We start from the raw sequence: 14,605 nt of genomic DNA, 5'->3' as shown, positions 1-14,605 counted from the left end.
TGTCGAGAGCACACTCACAATCATTGCATTGAAGTGATGCTATGCTCCCTCCTAGCTATTTGAAATATTAAATACCCCATGCTTCGACCAACATCTCAAAGTGATACTCTTGTACTAATGAACGAAAACGAGTCAATTTATATATCGTATAAGTTTCGCCGACTTTTTAGTTGTCTAGGCTAAGTAGGTATTACCATAAGCAGTCGGATCCATCTAGCATGCCATACTAACTAGGGAGAGGTTATGCTGCTGCCGATTTATGCACTTAACTTGAAGATCAAGAGACCATCTATCAACAAAAAAATCCCAACTTAAAATTATAAAATTTAGACACACAATATGTGTGTGTGTATCATGGGCCTAAACATGGGCCTAGGCGGCTAGGCCCATATGAGAGATCATCGGTTAGTGTTTGTGCAGTAGTTTAGTGATACGCTCTCCCCGGATTCCTCCGCCTAAGGCCTTTTTCATAATTTGTTCATTTACTCCTTTTTTTTTTCTTTTAGTATTTTCTTCGGTTAAGCTACTACGCCTAAACGATGTCGGATAAAGCTCCACTCATGAGGTGGTGGATGTCGGATAAAGCTCCACTCATGAGGTGGTGGTCGACATCACGGTTAATAGGAGCGGGAGATGATGTGGTTCGAGTGAGTAAGCTATGATATTCAAATTAAGCGCTTGACCACTCAATTAATCTTTCGAACTTTTGTTCCTTTTCAGTGCTCAAACGAAAATATACAAGCAGTTATTTATCATAAGACTTCATAATGTCCCGATCACATCTAATTCGATGAACACGTGACATATGAGCACCAGTTCACAGGAAAGTATCTCCGGACATACATCCGAATCAGGACACTGAGTAGTTTCATCTCTAACCAAGCTGATAGGGCGGACTTAGTTTTTGTTTAGCAAAGTTTGGTTCGAAACATCATCTGAGTTGCAGCACCAAGACGAAAGCATTGTATAAGCACATGGCATGAGCTTTTCAAATGGCAAATCAAGCCATGCAACAGCTTTCAGCCAAGTATGGAAAACTGACCCCATCACTTTTGCTGGCGAAGAAGGACAATCAATAGCACCATAGATGATGACGATGATGATGATGATATGACATTATGAGGGCCGCGAAGGCTGGCTGAATCGGCAACCATTGAGGGTGACTTGACTGCGTTGCAACAAGAGAGACATCGCGGGCATTTGCCAGTACCTTCCCTCGATTCGTTCGCTTAAAGCATGACATTTAGGTTGAATTGACTGGCATGTGGTAGGGTTCTCACCATCCATGGCCACCAAGAATTGAAATGCAACCATGGAAGATGGGAATCCGCTTTAACCAGAGGACCCGCCCACGATGGATGGGACCCGAACCCCGTCGGATTCGGATCTTAGGGCATCAATTTTCTTCGAGACGAATTGTGACGACGTGATTTATACGATTTGGAAAAGAGAAAATGCTTTGTAATCTTTATACATTTGATTTTGGTGGACATTTCGAAGAATTTATCCTGATTGAACGTTAAAAAAAGGAAGTAACATGTTTTATGTTAATACTAAGACCAAGTTAGAAATTAATGCGAGAACTCAAAATTCCCTTTTTACAGGTTCAAAACTTCCAATAAAATAGAAGGACCCAGATCGTTGCTGGTAAATTATAGATAGTATGCCACTACAAATTTGAGTTATTATCGGAAAGAAGTGACTACAAAATCATATTTTACCACCTTAGTTTGGTGTGAGACACTCTACAATTTTGATAGAAATATTTTCTCCTGTCCATAATTATGACTTTCGTATGGAAATCTAACTTTAAACAAGAATGACGAAGATAATGATCTCATATTGCAAAGGAAAAAGTCGAAATCCGTCGATTTTAGATGAGCTCTCGGATGGTTTCGAAATACAAATTTGAGTATGCCACTACAAATTTGAGTTATTATCGGAAAGAAGTGACTACAAAATCATATTTTACCACCTTAGTTTGGTGTGAGACACTCTACAATTTTGATAGAAATATTTTCTCCTGTCCATAATTATGACTTTCGTATGGAAATCTAACTTTAAACAAGAATGACGAAGATAATGATCTCATATTGCAAAGGAAAAAGTCGAAATCCGTCGATTTTAGATGAGCTCTCGGATGGTTTCGAAATACAAAGTTGAGTCATACATCCAAGTTAATGTGTTTCGTAGATGCTTCTCACTACATGTGATATCTCGTGATAAGCAACAGATCGTCTTGTCGCGATAAATCTGACAGGACATTAACGGAATTGCAATTCGGGTTTGCTGGCTCATTTGTTGTGGGATCAAAGGGATTTTGATAGGCTTGGGCTTTGGGCCCATTTTAAGTCATATATATATATTGTACTCGTATGAGAGATTATTGTAACGAGTGATTGTGGTTGTAAAACCTAAATATCATAGTGGAATCCCTTTGCAGAACGTAGCCCTATTCTAGAGATGAACTTGGGTAAACTCGTGTGTCAATTTTTTTTTCTATTATCTCTGTGATTGTTCTGATTCGGTTCCTTTTCTTCTTGCTTCTCCTGATGAATCGAATGTGTTCATACAATATTCTAAATGCCAGACAACAATGGGACAAATCTTGGAAGGAATGTTGGCATGTGGTTCATACTCCTCAGCAACTGGACAGCACAGGGGTCCCGCTCAAACTATTGATTGCGCGGCGAATCCTAACAAGGAGGGATGTGGTCATACAATATCCTAATTGAATGGTTTCGTAATTGGAGTAGGTTTCCTAGAAAGAGGTTTCCTATTTTGAATCAAACTTTTGTCTATATATTTTCTTTCTCTTGTAATTGAAAGATGTAATAGAGATGTACGGGATGCTAAATTTAGTGGAATTCTCAGCTGGACATAGCTCTAGTTTAAAGGTGAACCAAGATAAAACTTTGCGTCTCAAATTCTCCTTCTCGCTTTTATTTTCTATTTCTTTGTGATTGTGTGGCAAATCCTAACAAGGAGGGATAGTTCCACATGCGGTGCGAGCAATTGCCAGCATCAATGCGGTACCTCTTGTTTTCTTGGATCCTATCGAAACTTTCTTAGAGCTACTGTTCACAACGCACTCGTATGTGGAGTCCCGAGATTTGAAGGACAGTGCTCATCTTATCAAACGATATGAACCACGCAACAAAAGAAATATCACACATCAGATACCTATATGCTCTTGTTCGAATCCAAAGCCACCGACGAACTTCCATTTTAAACCCGTTCATCCTTTTCGAAACCGTTGTCGACTTAAATTGAGATGGCTAGCTCTTAAGGGCAAAGTATATGCAGCATGCAGTTCATTATTACTCGCGATTCGATTTCTTAACCTCGCGCCCCGATTAACTGTGTCGGTTAGAACGTATCGGACATTTATGGAAAGGATTAGTTCCAGCATGCATGTTCAATGGAACTTGGCGTAAATAACCTCGAGATGTCTGTGTAATCGTTTTATGTTAGAAATAACCGTGTGTTTTATCCCTGATTCTTTTCTTAATGATTAATGAGCATGTTTTGGGTACTCAATCAACATGACGTCGGACTCGATCAAAGTTTACTCGAGCAGGTCACGGTCCTAATCAAGCAAATATCGTTTTATTACGTACTAAGAAAAAGAGCTAAGGCTGAACCAGAAGAGGAAAATCCTGATTGCAGAAGTCCCTGTCGAGGCCTTTTTACTCATTGAATTCCACAAAATGTCTATTTGCTTCTTCTACATAAGACCACCTGGACAAGGGAAGACAAAGATGGAGTTCATTCAATTCACTTGGTGAACTCAATCACTCCCAGTGCCGACACAGCTCGGGCAGCGACCTTAAATCCTGTGAAACCAGCTCCTTTGCACAGGTACTCGAACTGATTCTCGGTCCTCTCCTTCCTCCCCGGCTGAATCAACATGGCGTTGTCGAGCAATGACACGAACCGAGACGCCCTCGTCTCCTCCGGCTCGTCCGGCATGATGAAGTCCATCACGATCACCTTCCCGTTCGCCGGCAAAGCCTTGTGGCAGTTCTTCAGGAACTTTAGGCATGACTCGTCGCTCCAATCGTGGCACGGACCCTGCCCAATTTACGGAGTCATGTAAAGTTAGGACACAGCTCGCGAAATCAACTTCAATTTAAGGAGTGTAACTAAAGCAAAGGATTCAATTAGCTTGCCTTAATCATGATCGCGTCACCCTCCGGGACGCTCGCGGACATATCCCCTCCGACGTGCTCCACGTCTGCACGCCATTATTACCAAAGTTATTAGAGGCCTTATTCGGGGACGACAATGCCTCAAATTTTTGCAAACACTATTTCGTGCTAAATAGTTTGAACCAAAATAAATGTGATAATTAATGTACAGGGATAAGAAGGAGCGTGTTCGATGACTTGGGGCAAATCGAAGTTGATGCCCTTGATTGAGGGGTACTTTGAGATGATCATGTTAAGGGTCGCGCCTTTTCCACCGCTAACATCAACTAGAGTCGAGATCCCATCGAACCCCCGGTAGACCTCGAGGATCTTCCTTGTATGCGCCGTAGATATATCGGCCATCGCATCATTGAAGTACTATTTCAGGGAAGAGTCCTCCTTCATGTACTGGAATATGGTCTTGCCATGGACGTTTTGGAACAAGTGTTAGAGTAATTAAATATTAAACCACGACTTTTTCTAATAGTTTAAGCTTTTAGAACAGTTGGCAGTGGTCCCACTAAATCTCCAGCTTTGATACCATATGAGATTTGATGGGACCACAGCCAATTATTCTAAAACTTAAACTTTTAGTCCGATGGTTAAACAAGCCACAATTCACATTGTCTTATCTGTTGCTACTGTTCAGAATTGGGAGATCCGCCAATTAGATGTCAAGAACATCTTCCTACACGGCGATCTCGATGTTCTTGTCTATATGGAACAACCATTGGGTTTCCGCGATTCATTTCATCCTGACTATGTTTGCTTACTTCGGCGTGCGCTATATGGCCTCAAACAAGTTCCCAGGACATGGTTTGACAAGTGATTTTCTTTTTGAATACGGATTCTTCTGCAACATAGCTGATCCATCACTAGTTGTTTATCGTCATCATGGTCATATTATTATTCTATTGCTCTATGTGGATGATATAGTCATCACTGGTGATTCTCCGAAATTACTAAACCATCTTGTGCAGGAACTTGGTCAAGTGTTTTCCATGAAAGACCTTGGCGTTCTTCATTATTTCTTGGGCATTGAAGTCAATTGCTCCACTGATGAACTCTTACTCTCACAACAAAAATATGCCTTGGATCTTTTGAATTGAGCATCAATGGCACAATGTAAGTCGATTTCTACTCCAATAGCTACCAAGCAATCACCACTCAAACATGGTGATAAGCCCTATGCTGATCCATCCCATTTTCGAAGTATTGTAAGCGCTCTTTAGTACCTTACCCTCACTCGTCCAGATCTCTCGCTTGCGGTCAACATAGTTTGCCAACATATGCATGCGCCAACTGTTGCTCACTATCAGATGGTAAAACGTATTCTACGATATGTTCGCGGTACTTTACATCTTGGGCTTCGCATTTTGTCTCGTAGTTCTCTCCAATTATTTGGCTTTGTTGATGTAGATTGGGCAGGGTGCAAACTCACCCGACGTTCTACCACTGGTTATTGTACTTTTCTCGGTCCAAATTGCATTTCATGGTGTGCCAAGAAACAACTTACTGTGGCCCGCTCCACAGCTGAAGCTGAATATCGGGCTCTTGCTTCTGTAGCTGCTGAACTCACTTGGATTTCATACATACTACGTGACATTGGGATCTACCAACATCAACCTTCGTTACTTTTCTCGGATAATATGTCAGCATTACATCTCACAACTAATCCAGTTTTTCATGCTCCAACAAAGCACATTGAGATCGATTATCATTTTGTTCGAGAAAAGGTTGCTCTTGGTTCTATCGTAACTCGTTATGTTCCGTCTTCCTCACAAATTGCTGATATTTTTACCAAACCATTGACTTGAGATATGTTTGTTGGTTTAAGAATCAAACTCGGTCTCTGGTCCTCCCCATTGACCAGTTTGAAGGGAAGTATTGAAGCAACAAATCCAAAGGCAAAAAATCAGAATATTTGCAGTGCAGAATCTTCTACAAATCAGCACGAAGATAACATATCAAGGAGAGTATCCACGAGTTGATCATTTAGAAAAAATTTTTGATTAGTCTTTTATTCAATTCCCTTGTAAATCAAATTGTATCTTTTATCTTTAACTTCTACCATAATTATAGGTGATAATATCTTTATTTATACTGTATAACATATCAATGAAAAGCAACGCTTCATCGACTCAATTCTCTATTTTCTTTAACAAGTTGCCTCCACCTCCGACAATTGCTTCCTTCACATGGAGCCTATCATTGCCAAAAAGGAAAGAATTCAATTAATAGCTCAATCTAATCTCCTCTTGTCGGGTGTAGTGTACCTTGAGCTTGTCCCGCATGATTTCTTTCAAATCATAGATAGGTCATGCTATCACAGATTAAGCAATTAAGACTCGATTCACTCTTTACTTACACAACTAGAGAAACTAAATAATTTTTCGATATCAAACCCAAGTCGTGGATGGAAATTTTCCACTCACCAGACGTCAATGGTGGCTCAGTGGAAGGCGAAGAGAGAGAGCGAGCCGATGGAGCCGCCATCCTCGTCCTTGACGTAGTACTTCCCGACCGGCGATATGGCGTACCGCCTCTCCATGGTCCTCCTGCCGTCGGATGTCTCGGACTCGTATGTGAGGAGCGAGTAGCTCGAGAGGAGACGAAGGACCCGGTCAACGATCTCGGGTGACTCGGGGGTCCTGGCGGGGAGGTGGGCGACCACCTCGGCGGGCAACACGTACGCCCCGGGGCCTGCCCGGGCTATGATCCCAAAGAGGTCGTGCTCGACGGTGGCATGCAGGATCACCGGGAAGACGTGACGTGACTGCTAGAGTACAAGAGGGCTATGAGGCATGGGTCGTCTTCTTCGTGGCAGGGTTTTGCTTGGTTTTGAGGGGAACTCATTTATCGCTTCTATGCTTCGATGTTGGAACAACGTTTTGGATGGGTGTTCGGTCGCTTCCTGAGAATTTATGAATCGACAAAGGAAGTGATTCACAAACTGCGTCGGAATCGCACATGGCGATGGGCAGTTGTAATCAAAGGTGAAACATGTAGGTCTCACCAAGTGGCCAAAAAGGAAGACTAGACAATATCAAAATATTCTTGTTCTACGGTCCAAAAATGACCACGATTCCATGTGACTTTCTTTTAAAAAGTATGGATAGCCTAGCGTAGGAAAATGGGGTTACACATATACGGGATCCGTTACATTAGTTAAAGTACTATCCCTCGCGACACATCGTTATATGCAGGTTGTTGTCTTGTCTTCCTCCACCTAATATTCTAGGTTCTTAGGTCAGAGTTTCAAGCGATTCTAGATCATGAAAGGGTGGATTTTCCCTTTCTAAAATGGGATATCTTTGTTAGAAATTCCAAAACTTATCATAAAAATGCACTTAAGTCTTAAAATATACAAAAAGTATAATCAAATCCTAAAACTTGTCAAATTAATTTAATCGAGTTCTACAATTAATACCGTCAAACTTACTAACAGAAAATACTGACATGGCGTTGACGTAGCTTATTTTAATATTTTCTCTCTTTTACGTGACGATGACCTGGTTAAAATATAAAACATAAAACTAAAACGACGTCGTTTTGGCTTAAATTTGATTTTTAATACTAATTTTATTTAAATTAAATTTAAAAAATAAGCTTTAAAAAAAATAAAGGAAGGAAGTGGATAGGTGGGGAGGGCTACAAGCCCTCGCCGCTACCGCCGCCGCCCCGCCATCGCCGAGAAGGGCCAATGAGGGTGGGGGGACGGCAGGCGAGGAGGGCAAGCCCTCCCTCCCCGCCTATCCTCCTCCTTTTTTATTTTATTTTAAATTTCAACTTATTTTTATAATTTAATTTAAATAAAATTATTATTAAAATAATAATTTAAAAAGCCACGACATCACCACGTATGATAGAAAAAATAAAAAAAAAAGTCACGTTAGCATTTTTCGTTAGTTAAATTGGACAGTGTTAATTTTAGAACTCGATTGAATCAATTTGATAAGTTTTAGGACGTGATTACATTTTTTGCAAATTTTAATACTCAATTGCACTTACGTGACAAATTTTAGGACTTCTAGTGAACATATACCTTTTAAGAAAAAAGAGTTAGAATGTCCAACTTAATTTATTAAATTGATGGAGATTATCTTGCATATAAGATATTGTAAAACTTCATGTTTATGCGACATGGGATATAATTAAAAAGCACGCTAGAGTTCATACAAGTATTTTTTTCACGGAATTAATTTACCATTAGGGATAAAATTCATCCGTAAAGTAGCTTACTTGTCATTACTCTCGTATCTTGTTACTTTCATGGTCTGGTCAATCTCCTTCCCCTCTGTCCTCGTCAACTTCCTGACATCCATGTCAATCGGACATGAATATCTTTTAGGCTCCGTTCGTTTAGCGGAAAATATTCTCTCGGAAAATATTTTCCGGGTTTTCCGGTGTTCGGGGGGCGGAAAACGTTTTCCGTGGGAAAATATTTTCCTTCCCTCCTCACAAAATAGCCTAAGTCTACGAAAAATGACTTCCGCTTTTTCAAAAGCGGAAATCATTTTCCGGAGCTTCTTCTTCTTCTTCTTCACTAAGGTCGCCGGCCGCCGCCGCCGCCGCGCCGGCCGCCGCCGCCGGACGCAGGACGTTGGCCGTCGGTCGCCGACCGCCGCCGCCGGACGCCGGACGTTGGCCGTCCGGTCGTCGACCGCCGCCGCCGGACGCTGGACATTGGCCGTCGGTCGCCGCCGCCGCCGGTCACCGCCGCCGGCCGCCTGTCACTGCCGCCGGTCGCCGGCGAAAAATATTTTCCAAAACTTTTTCATATTGGTCGCCGAACACCAGAAAATTATGTTCCGGGAAAACATTTTCCAGGAAAATGACTTCCGGGAAAATATTTTCTAAAAGGAGAATATTTTCCGCCAAACGAACGGAGCCTTAGAGAACTAAAAAAAGCCATTAAAAAGAACCAAACTATATACACAGTGATTAATTTTAACATAAATTTTTTCGATGACATCAAAATTTTCAAACTTATACTTATATGACATATTTACCTTCTGTCATGATTCCATCAATGAGCACTGTTAAAATCTGCTTACATGGACGCTGGGAAGCAATCGGTATTGACATGGCGTTAATGTGGTTTAAGTAAAATAAGAACGAGGGAAAATTTCAAATAAGGGCATGAAGTACCCTTATTTTCTCAAATAAGGATTTGAAGAGGTCACGACTATTTCAAATAAGGGCTTGACCTTGCCGGCCGACTAAATATTTCAGCCGATCAAGGGCATTTCCATCCAAAAACAATTTTAACCTCAATTTTAGTTAAAATAGATTAAAATTAAACTAACATTTTAAAAAATACAGGCAGGAGGGGGCTGTCGCCCCATCGCTGGTGGGGCGTCGGCCATGGCCGGCGGGGTCGCCAGCAACCCTTACCCAGATCTGGGAGAGGGTCACAGCCCTCTCCCGGTTCTGGCAAGGGCCAGCAAGCCTTAACGCCACGTAGGATGCCACGTGGAAGAGATAAAATAAAATAAATTAAAAAATCACGTCATCATTTTACATTAGTTAAATTGGACAGAATTAGCGGAAACACTCGATTTTTACACAAAATCAAGTCTCGGGCGAGGGCCTGCAAGCCCTCACCACTACAAAAAACATGTTTTTTCCGTCGCAAATTTGCGACGGAAAGTTGGTCGTTGCCAGTTCCGTCGCTAATTTGCGACGACTAATTTTTCGTCGCAAATTTGCGACGGATTGATTTTCCGTCGCAACGATAATTTGCGACGGATTTTGCGACGAAATTGGATTCGTCGCAAATTTGTACCAGAAAATTAATTTTGTGATATGCACCCCACCCCACTCGTCAATTTCTCTCTCTCTCTTTCAGTAGTGATTCGTCAGGTTGCCCGCTTTTCTCTCACCTTCTCCTTCTATTATTTCTCTCAATAATCCGTGCGCACAGAAATCAATCTCGGTGAGGCTTTTCCACAGGTAAGTATCGTAGCTAATTAAGTCAGTTTAAACATGCAACTAATATGGTCTTGTCCTTCTGATTCATCGTCAGATGTGAATTTTTTTTTTATTGACATTATTTTTTATTTTTGTTGTAAATTGGTCACCGGTCGCCGACCGGTGACCGGCTACTAATTTGCGACGGACGGTCTTTGTCCGTCGCAAAGCAAATTTGCGACGGATGGTCTTTGTCCATCGCAAAGCAAATTTGCGACAGACGAAAGGGCGAGGTGCCGGTCGACCTCGCCGCCGTGGCGGCCTCCGCCCAGATCTGGGCGAGGCCGACCGGCGTCGACCCATGGCCGACGAGGCCGCGCGGGGTGGCCATGGTCACGGGTTGACCTCGCCGTCGCGCTGGCTAGGGCGACGGCGAGGTCGACCGGCGGCCTCGGGCGAGGCCGGTCGGCCTCCCAAATCACTGGCGAGGCCGAGCGGCCTCGCCGGCCACCGGTTGACCTCGCCGTCGCCCGACTGGGCGACGCGACGTCGACCCGCGGCCATGGCGACCCCGCTTCGGCCTCGCCCAGATCAGCCGGGCCGGCTGCCATGGCGAGGCCGAGCGGCCTCGCCGGCGTCAGCCGGTCGCCAGACCGGCGACCGGAGAAAATTATAAGAAAATTTTTAAAAAAAAAAATCGGAAAAAATAAAAAAATTTTAAAAAATGAATGTTAAGTGATTTTGCTTTTATTTAGGTACGTGTCCAATTGAAGGTCTCGCAATCCAAATGAATTTTGCAATTCTCTTCAAATTGACCACTTTCTGCTATCAAGATTTCAGTCAAATATCTGGGTAAGTCTTCTTTACATGGTAATTTTTGCATTTTTTAAAATTTCGTAGTAATTGTTGCGTGAAAAACAAAATTTTAATTTTCATAAATTTTTTTTAATTAACAACGGTAGATATGATATTTTAAATATTTTACGATATTTTTTTATTTTAATACAGACACAATGCAAAGAAACAGGGCTTGGATGTATAATAAGAACTTACCTGGACGTCAAGGATTGACCGATGAATTTCGGACTGGGTTGGAACTATTTTGAGACTTTGCTAGTAGTAAATATGAGTTCATGGATGGAAATAAGTTAAGGTGTCCGTGTAGAAAGTGCAGTAATGGTAAATTTCATGTGTGTGATACAGTTAGAGAACATCTTTGTAGATTTGGGTTTACTCCGAATTATTATAATTGGACTTGCCATGGTGAACCATTTATATCTGATGAAGGATATCGAAGAAGTGATCAATTTTTAGGAGGGGAAGAATGTAGCTATTATGACCAATTGAACCCATACGAGAGGATGGTGATTGATGCAGCTGGTCAGAATTTTGTTTCAGATTCGAACCATGCAAGTACTAGTTTTACTCCTACACATGAACAAGTTGGTACTAGTCATGCATCACAATTGGAAGACATGGGAGTAACGGGTTTTGATGAGAATGTGTGTAATGGAGCTTTTTCATATAATCAATTCTGGGAAATGTTGAAAGCAGCAGATGAACCTTTATGGCCAGGTTGTGACAACCACACTAAGTTATCTGTGACAGCAAGACTATTAAATATCAAGGCAGAGCATAATGTGTCGCAAGATTGCTTCAACTCTTTTGTTGAAGTAATGCGGAAAACAATGCCTCGTGAAAACAGCATGCCAAGTGATTGTTACGATATGAAAAAGCTAGTGGATAACTTAGGTCTTCCGGTTATAAGGATTGATGTATGTAGTAGGGGTTGTATGTTATATTGGAGAGATGATGAAAATGCAGAATCTTGCAAATTCTGTAGCCAACCTAGATACAAGATTAATAGGAGGCAGGGTCGTAATCAGAAGCGTAGACCTTGCAAGCAAATGTTTTATCTGCCCTTAATCCCCAGATTGCAAAGGCTTTATGCGTCTCAAGCCACAGCTGAACACATGACTTGGCACGCAAATTATGAAACAAAAGAGGATCTAATGTGTCATCCTTCAGATGCAGAGGCATGGAAGCATTTTGATAGAACGTACCCTGAGTTTGCGATAGAGCCTCGAAACATCATGTTAGGTCTCTGCTCTGATGGATTTACCCCATTTGGGAAATCAGGAAAAAGTTATTCATGTTGGCCAGTTATCTTAACGCCGTACAATCTTTCACCTGGTATGTGCATGAAGACACCTTATATGTTTTTGACATTGATCGTGCCTGGCCCGCAAAATCCGAAAAAGTTAATAGATGTTTATATGCAACCATTGATTGAAGAGTTACAACGGCTATGGGAAGAAGGTGTCCTTACATATGATGTTTCTACTGATTAAATATTTGTAATGAAGGCTGCTCTTCTTTGGACGATAAATGACTTTCCAGCTTACGGAATGTTATCTGGATGGAGTACAGCTGGGATTTTAGGATGTCCGATATGTTTGGAGAGATCAAAGTCATTTTAGATTAAAACATGGAAAGAAGCTCAGCTATTTTGACTGTCACAGACAATTTTTACCGATAAATCATACTTTCAGAAGGAATAAAAAAAAGTTCATCAAGAATATGACTGAAAGAACACGTCCACCTTTGAGGTTGACCGGCGATCAAATTTGGGAGCGGGTGCAGGACTTTCCACTGTTGTTCAGAACCCTCACGGTACGACTTTTGCGTACGGAAGTAGACATAAGTGGACAAAACGCAGTATATTTTGGGATCTACCGTATTGAAAGGCCCATCTTATTCATCATAATCTTGACGTCATGCACATAGAAAAGAATGTTTTCGACAATGTCATAAATACTGTGATGGATGTCACCGGAAAAATAAAAGACAACTTGAACGCAAGAAAAGATATGAGAGATATTTGTGATCGACCAACACTAGATGTGGATGCAAGCAGCAGGGGACCAAAACCAAAAGCAGTTTATACATTGGATAAGGAGCAGAGGCGAGTTGTTTGTCAATGGTTGAAATCTGTGCGGTTTCCTGATGGATATGCTTCGAACCTCGGAAGATGTGTTAATTTGAATGAATGCAAGTTGACAGGTTTGAAGAGTCATGATTGTCACATATTGATGGAAAGACTAATTCCAATAACTTTCAAGGAAGTTCTACCGAACTTTGTATGAGGTTCCATTACAGAGTTAAGCAATTTCCTGCATGATATTTGCTCGACAGTGTTAAAAGCATCACACATTGAGAAACTGGAGAGAGATATTCCAATTATTCTTTGCAACTTAGAAATGATATTTCCTCCATCGTTTTTTGATTCGATGGAGCATCTCTTAGTTCACTTGCCTTATGAGGCCAAAATTGCAGGTCCCGTCCAATTTCGATGGATGTATCCATTTGAGAGGTAAATTTTTTTTTCTTAAATAAAGTTCAAATTACTTTATTATATATTATGTTCTGATAAACTTCTTTATATTACAACTAGATTCGTATATCATTTGAAGAAAAAAGTGAAGAATAAGGCACGTGTTGAAGCTTCAATTTGTAATGCATATATTGTGGAAGAAGTGACAACATTTGCATCATACTTTTTGAGCCGCACGTGCAGTGCAAGAGGCAGAGCGCAGGCAGAAATGATGAGGGCCCCATTGATCCCAGTCGCCGCCCATTCTCTATTTTCAATTATCTGGGTCGACCAAGCGGCGCATGTCAGTCTCATTACCTAACAGGCGAAGAATTGCATGCAGCCCATACATATATTTTACTGAACTGCCCAGAAGTCGAGCCATACTTCGAGTAAGTGTAAATTTGCAAATATATGTATTGTGTGTCAAATATTTGCTAATATATAAATGGTATTTATTACTAGGATTTTCCAAACTTCAATGTATGAACTACCACAAAATGAGTTTGACCGTATGTGCGACGAATAATTTGCATCATGGTTCAAAAAATATGTAAGTTGCCTATGGACCGTTCACTTGTCTTATTAAAATTTTATACATCATTTATTGAAATATATATTCTTGATTTTGCGTGTGTAACCTTAGGTTCACAATAATCATGATGAACTTGGAGAGCAAGGATTGCTATATTATCTGTCATGGGGTCCACAGTTAAGAGTGCGGAGTTGGCCAGCATATTTCATAAATGGATATAATTTTCACACTCAAAAATATAGAATGGGAAAAGCCACAATGAATAGTGGTGTGTCTGTTCGGTTATCCAATGGTGGCAGTTCAAAAGATGATTTTTATGGCTTGTTGGATGAAATCATAGAGATAGAGTACCCTGGACCATTAATGATGCGGGTTGTGTTATTTAAGTGCAAGTGGTTCGACCCGTCAAAGGAATGAAGGTGCATACGAAGTTTAATTTGGTTGAAATAAATCACAAGAAAATGTATATGAAATATGAACCATTTGTCTTGGCACAACAAGCAATTCAAGTATGTTATGCATCATATCCTAGTTTGAAACGTGATAAAGCTGATTGGTGGGCTGTATGTAAAATCAAAGCACGGAGAAAAATCG

At 41.1% G+C, this 14,605-nt stretch overlaps 1 pseudogene; it reads right to left on the bottom strand.

Moving 5' to 3' along the window:
- Positions 1-3,590: 3,590 nt before the first annotated feature.
- On the bottom strand, positions 3,591-7,276 carry LOC115688642 (isoliquiritigenin 2'-O-methyltransferase-like; annotated as a pseudogene).
- Between the last annotated feature and the right edge of the window lie 7,329 nt (positions 7,277-14,605).

Source organism: Syzygium oleosum, unplaced genomic scaffold (genome assembly GCF_021117445.2).
Source record: "Syzygium oleosum isolate NSW1041296 unplaced genomic scaffold, Sole_v2.1 Sole_v2.04, whole genome shotgun sequence".
Lineage (NCBI taxonomy): Eukaryota > Viridiplantae > Streptophyta > Magnoliopsida > Myrtales > Myrtaceae > Syzygium > Syzygium oleosum.
Note: the sequence above shows the minus strand (reverse complement) of the source record. Positions and strands in the feature narration are given on the sequence as shown.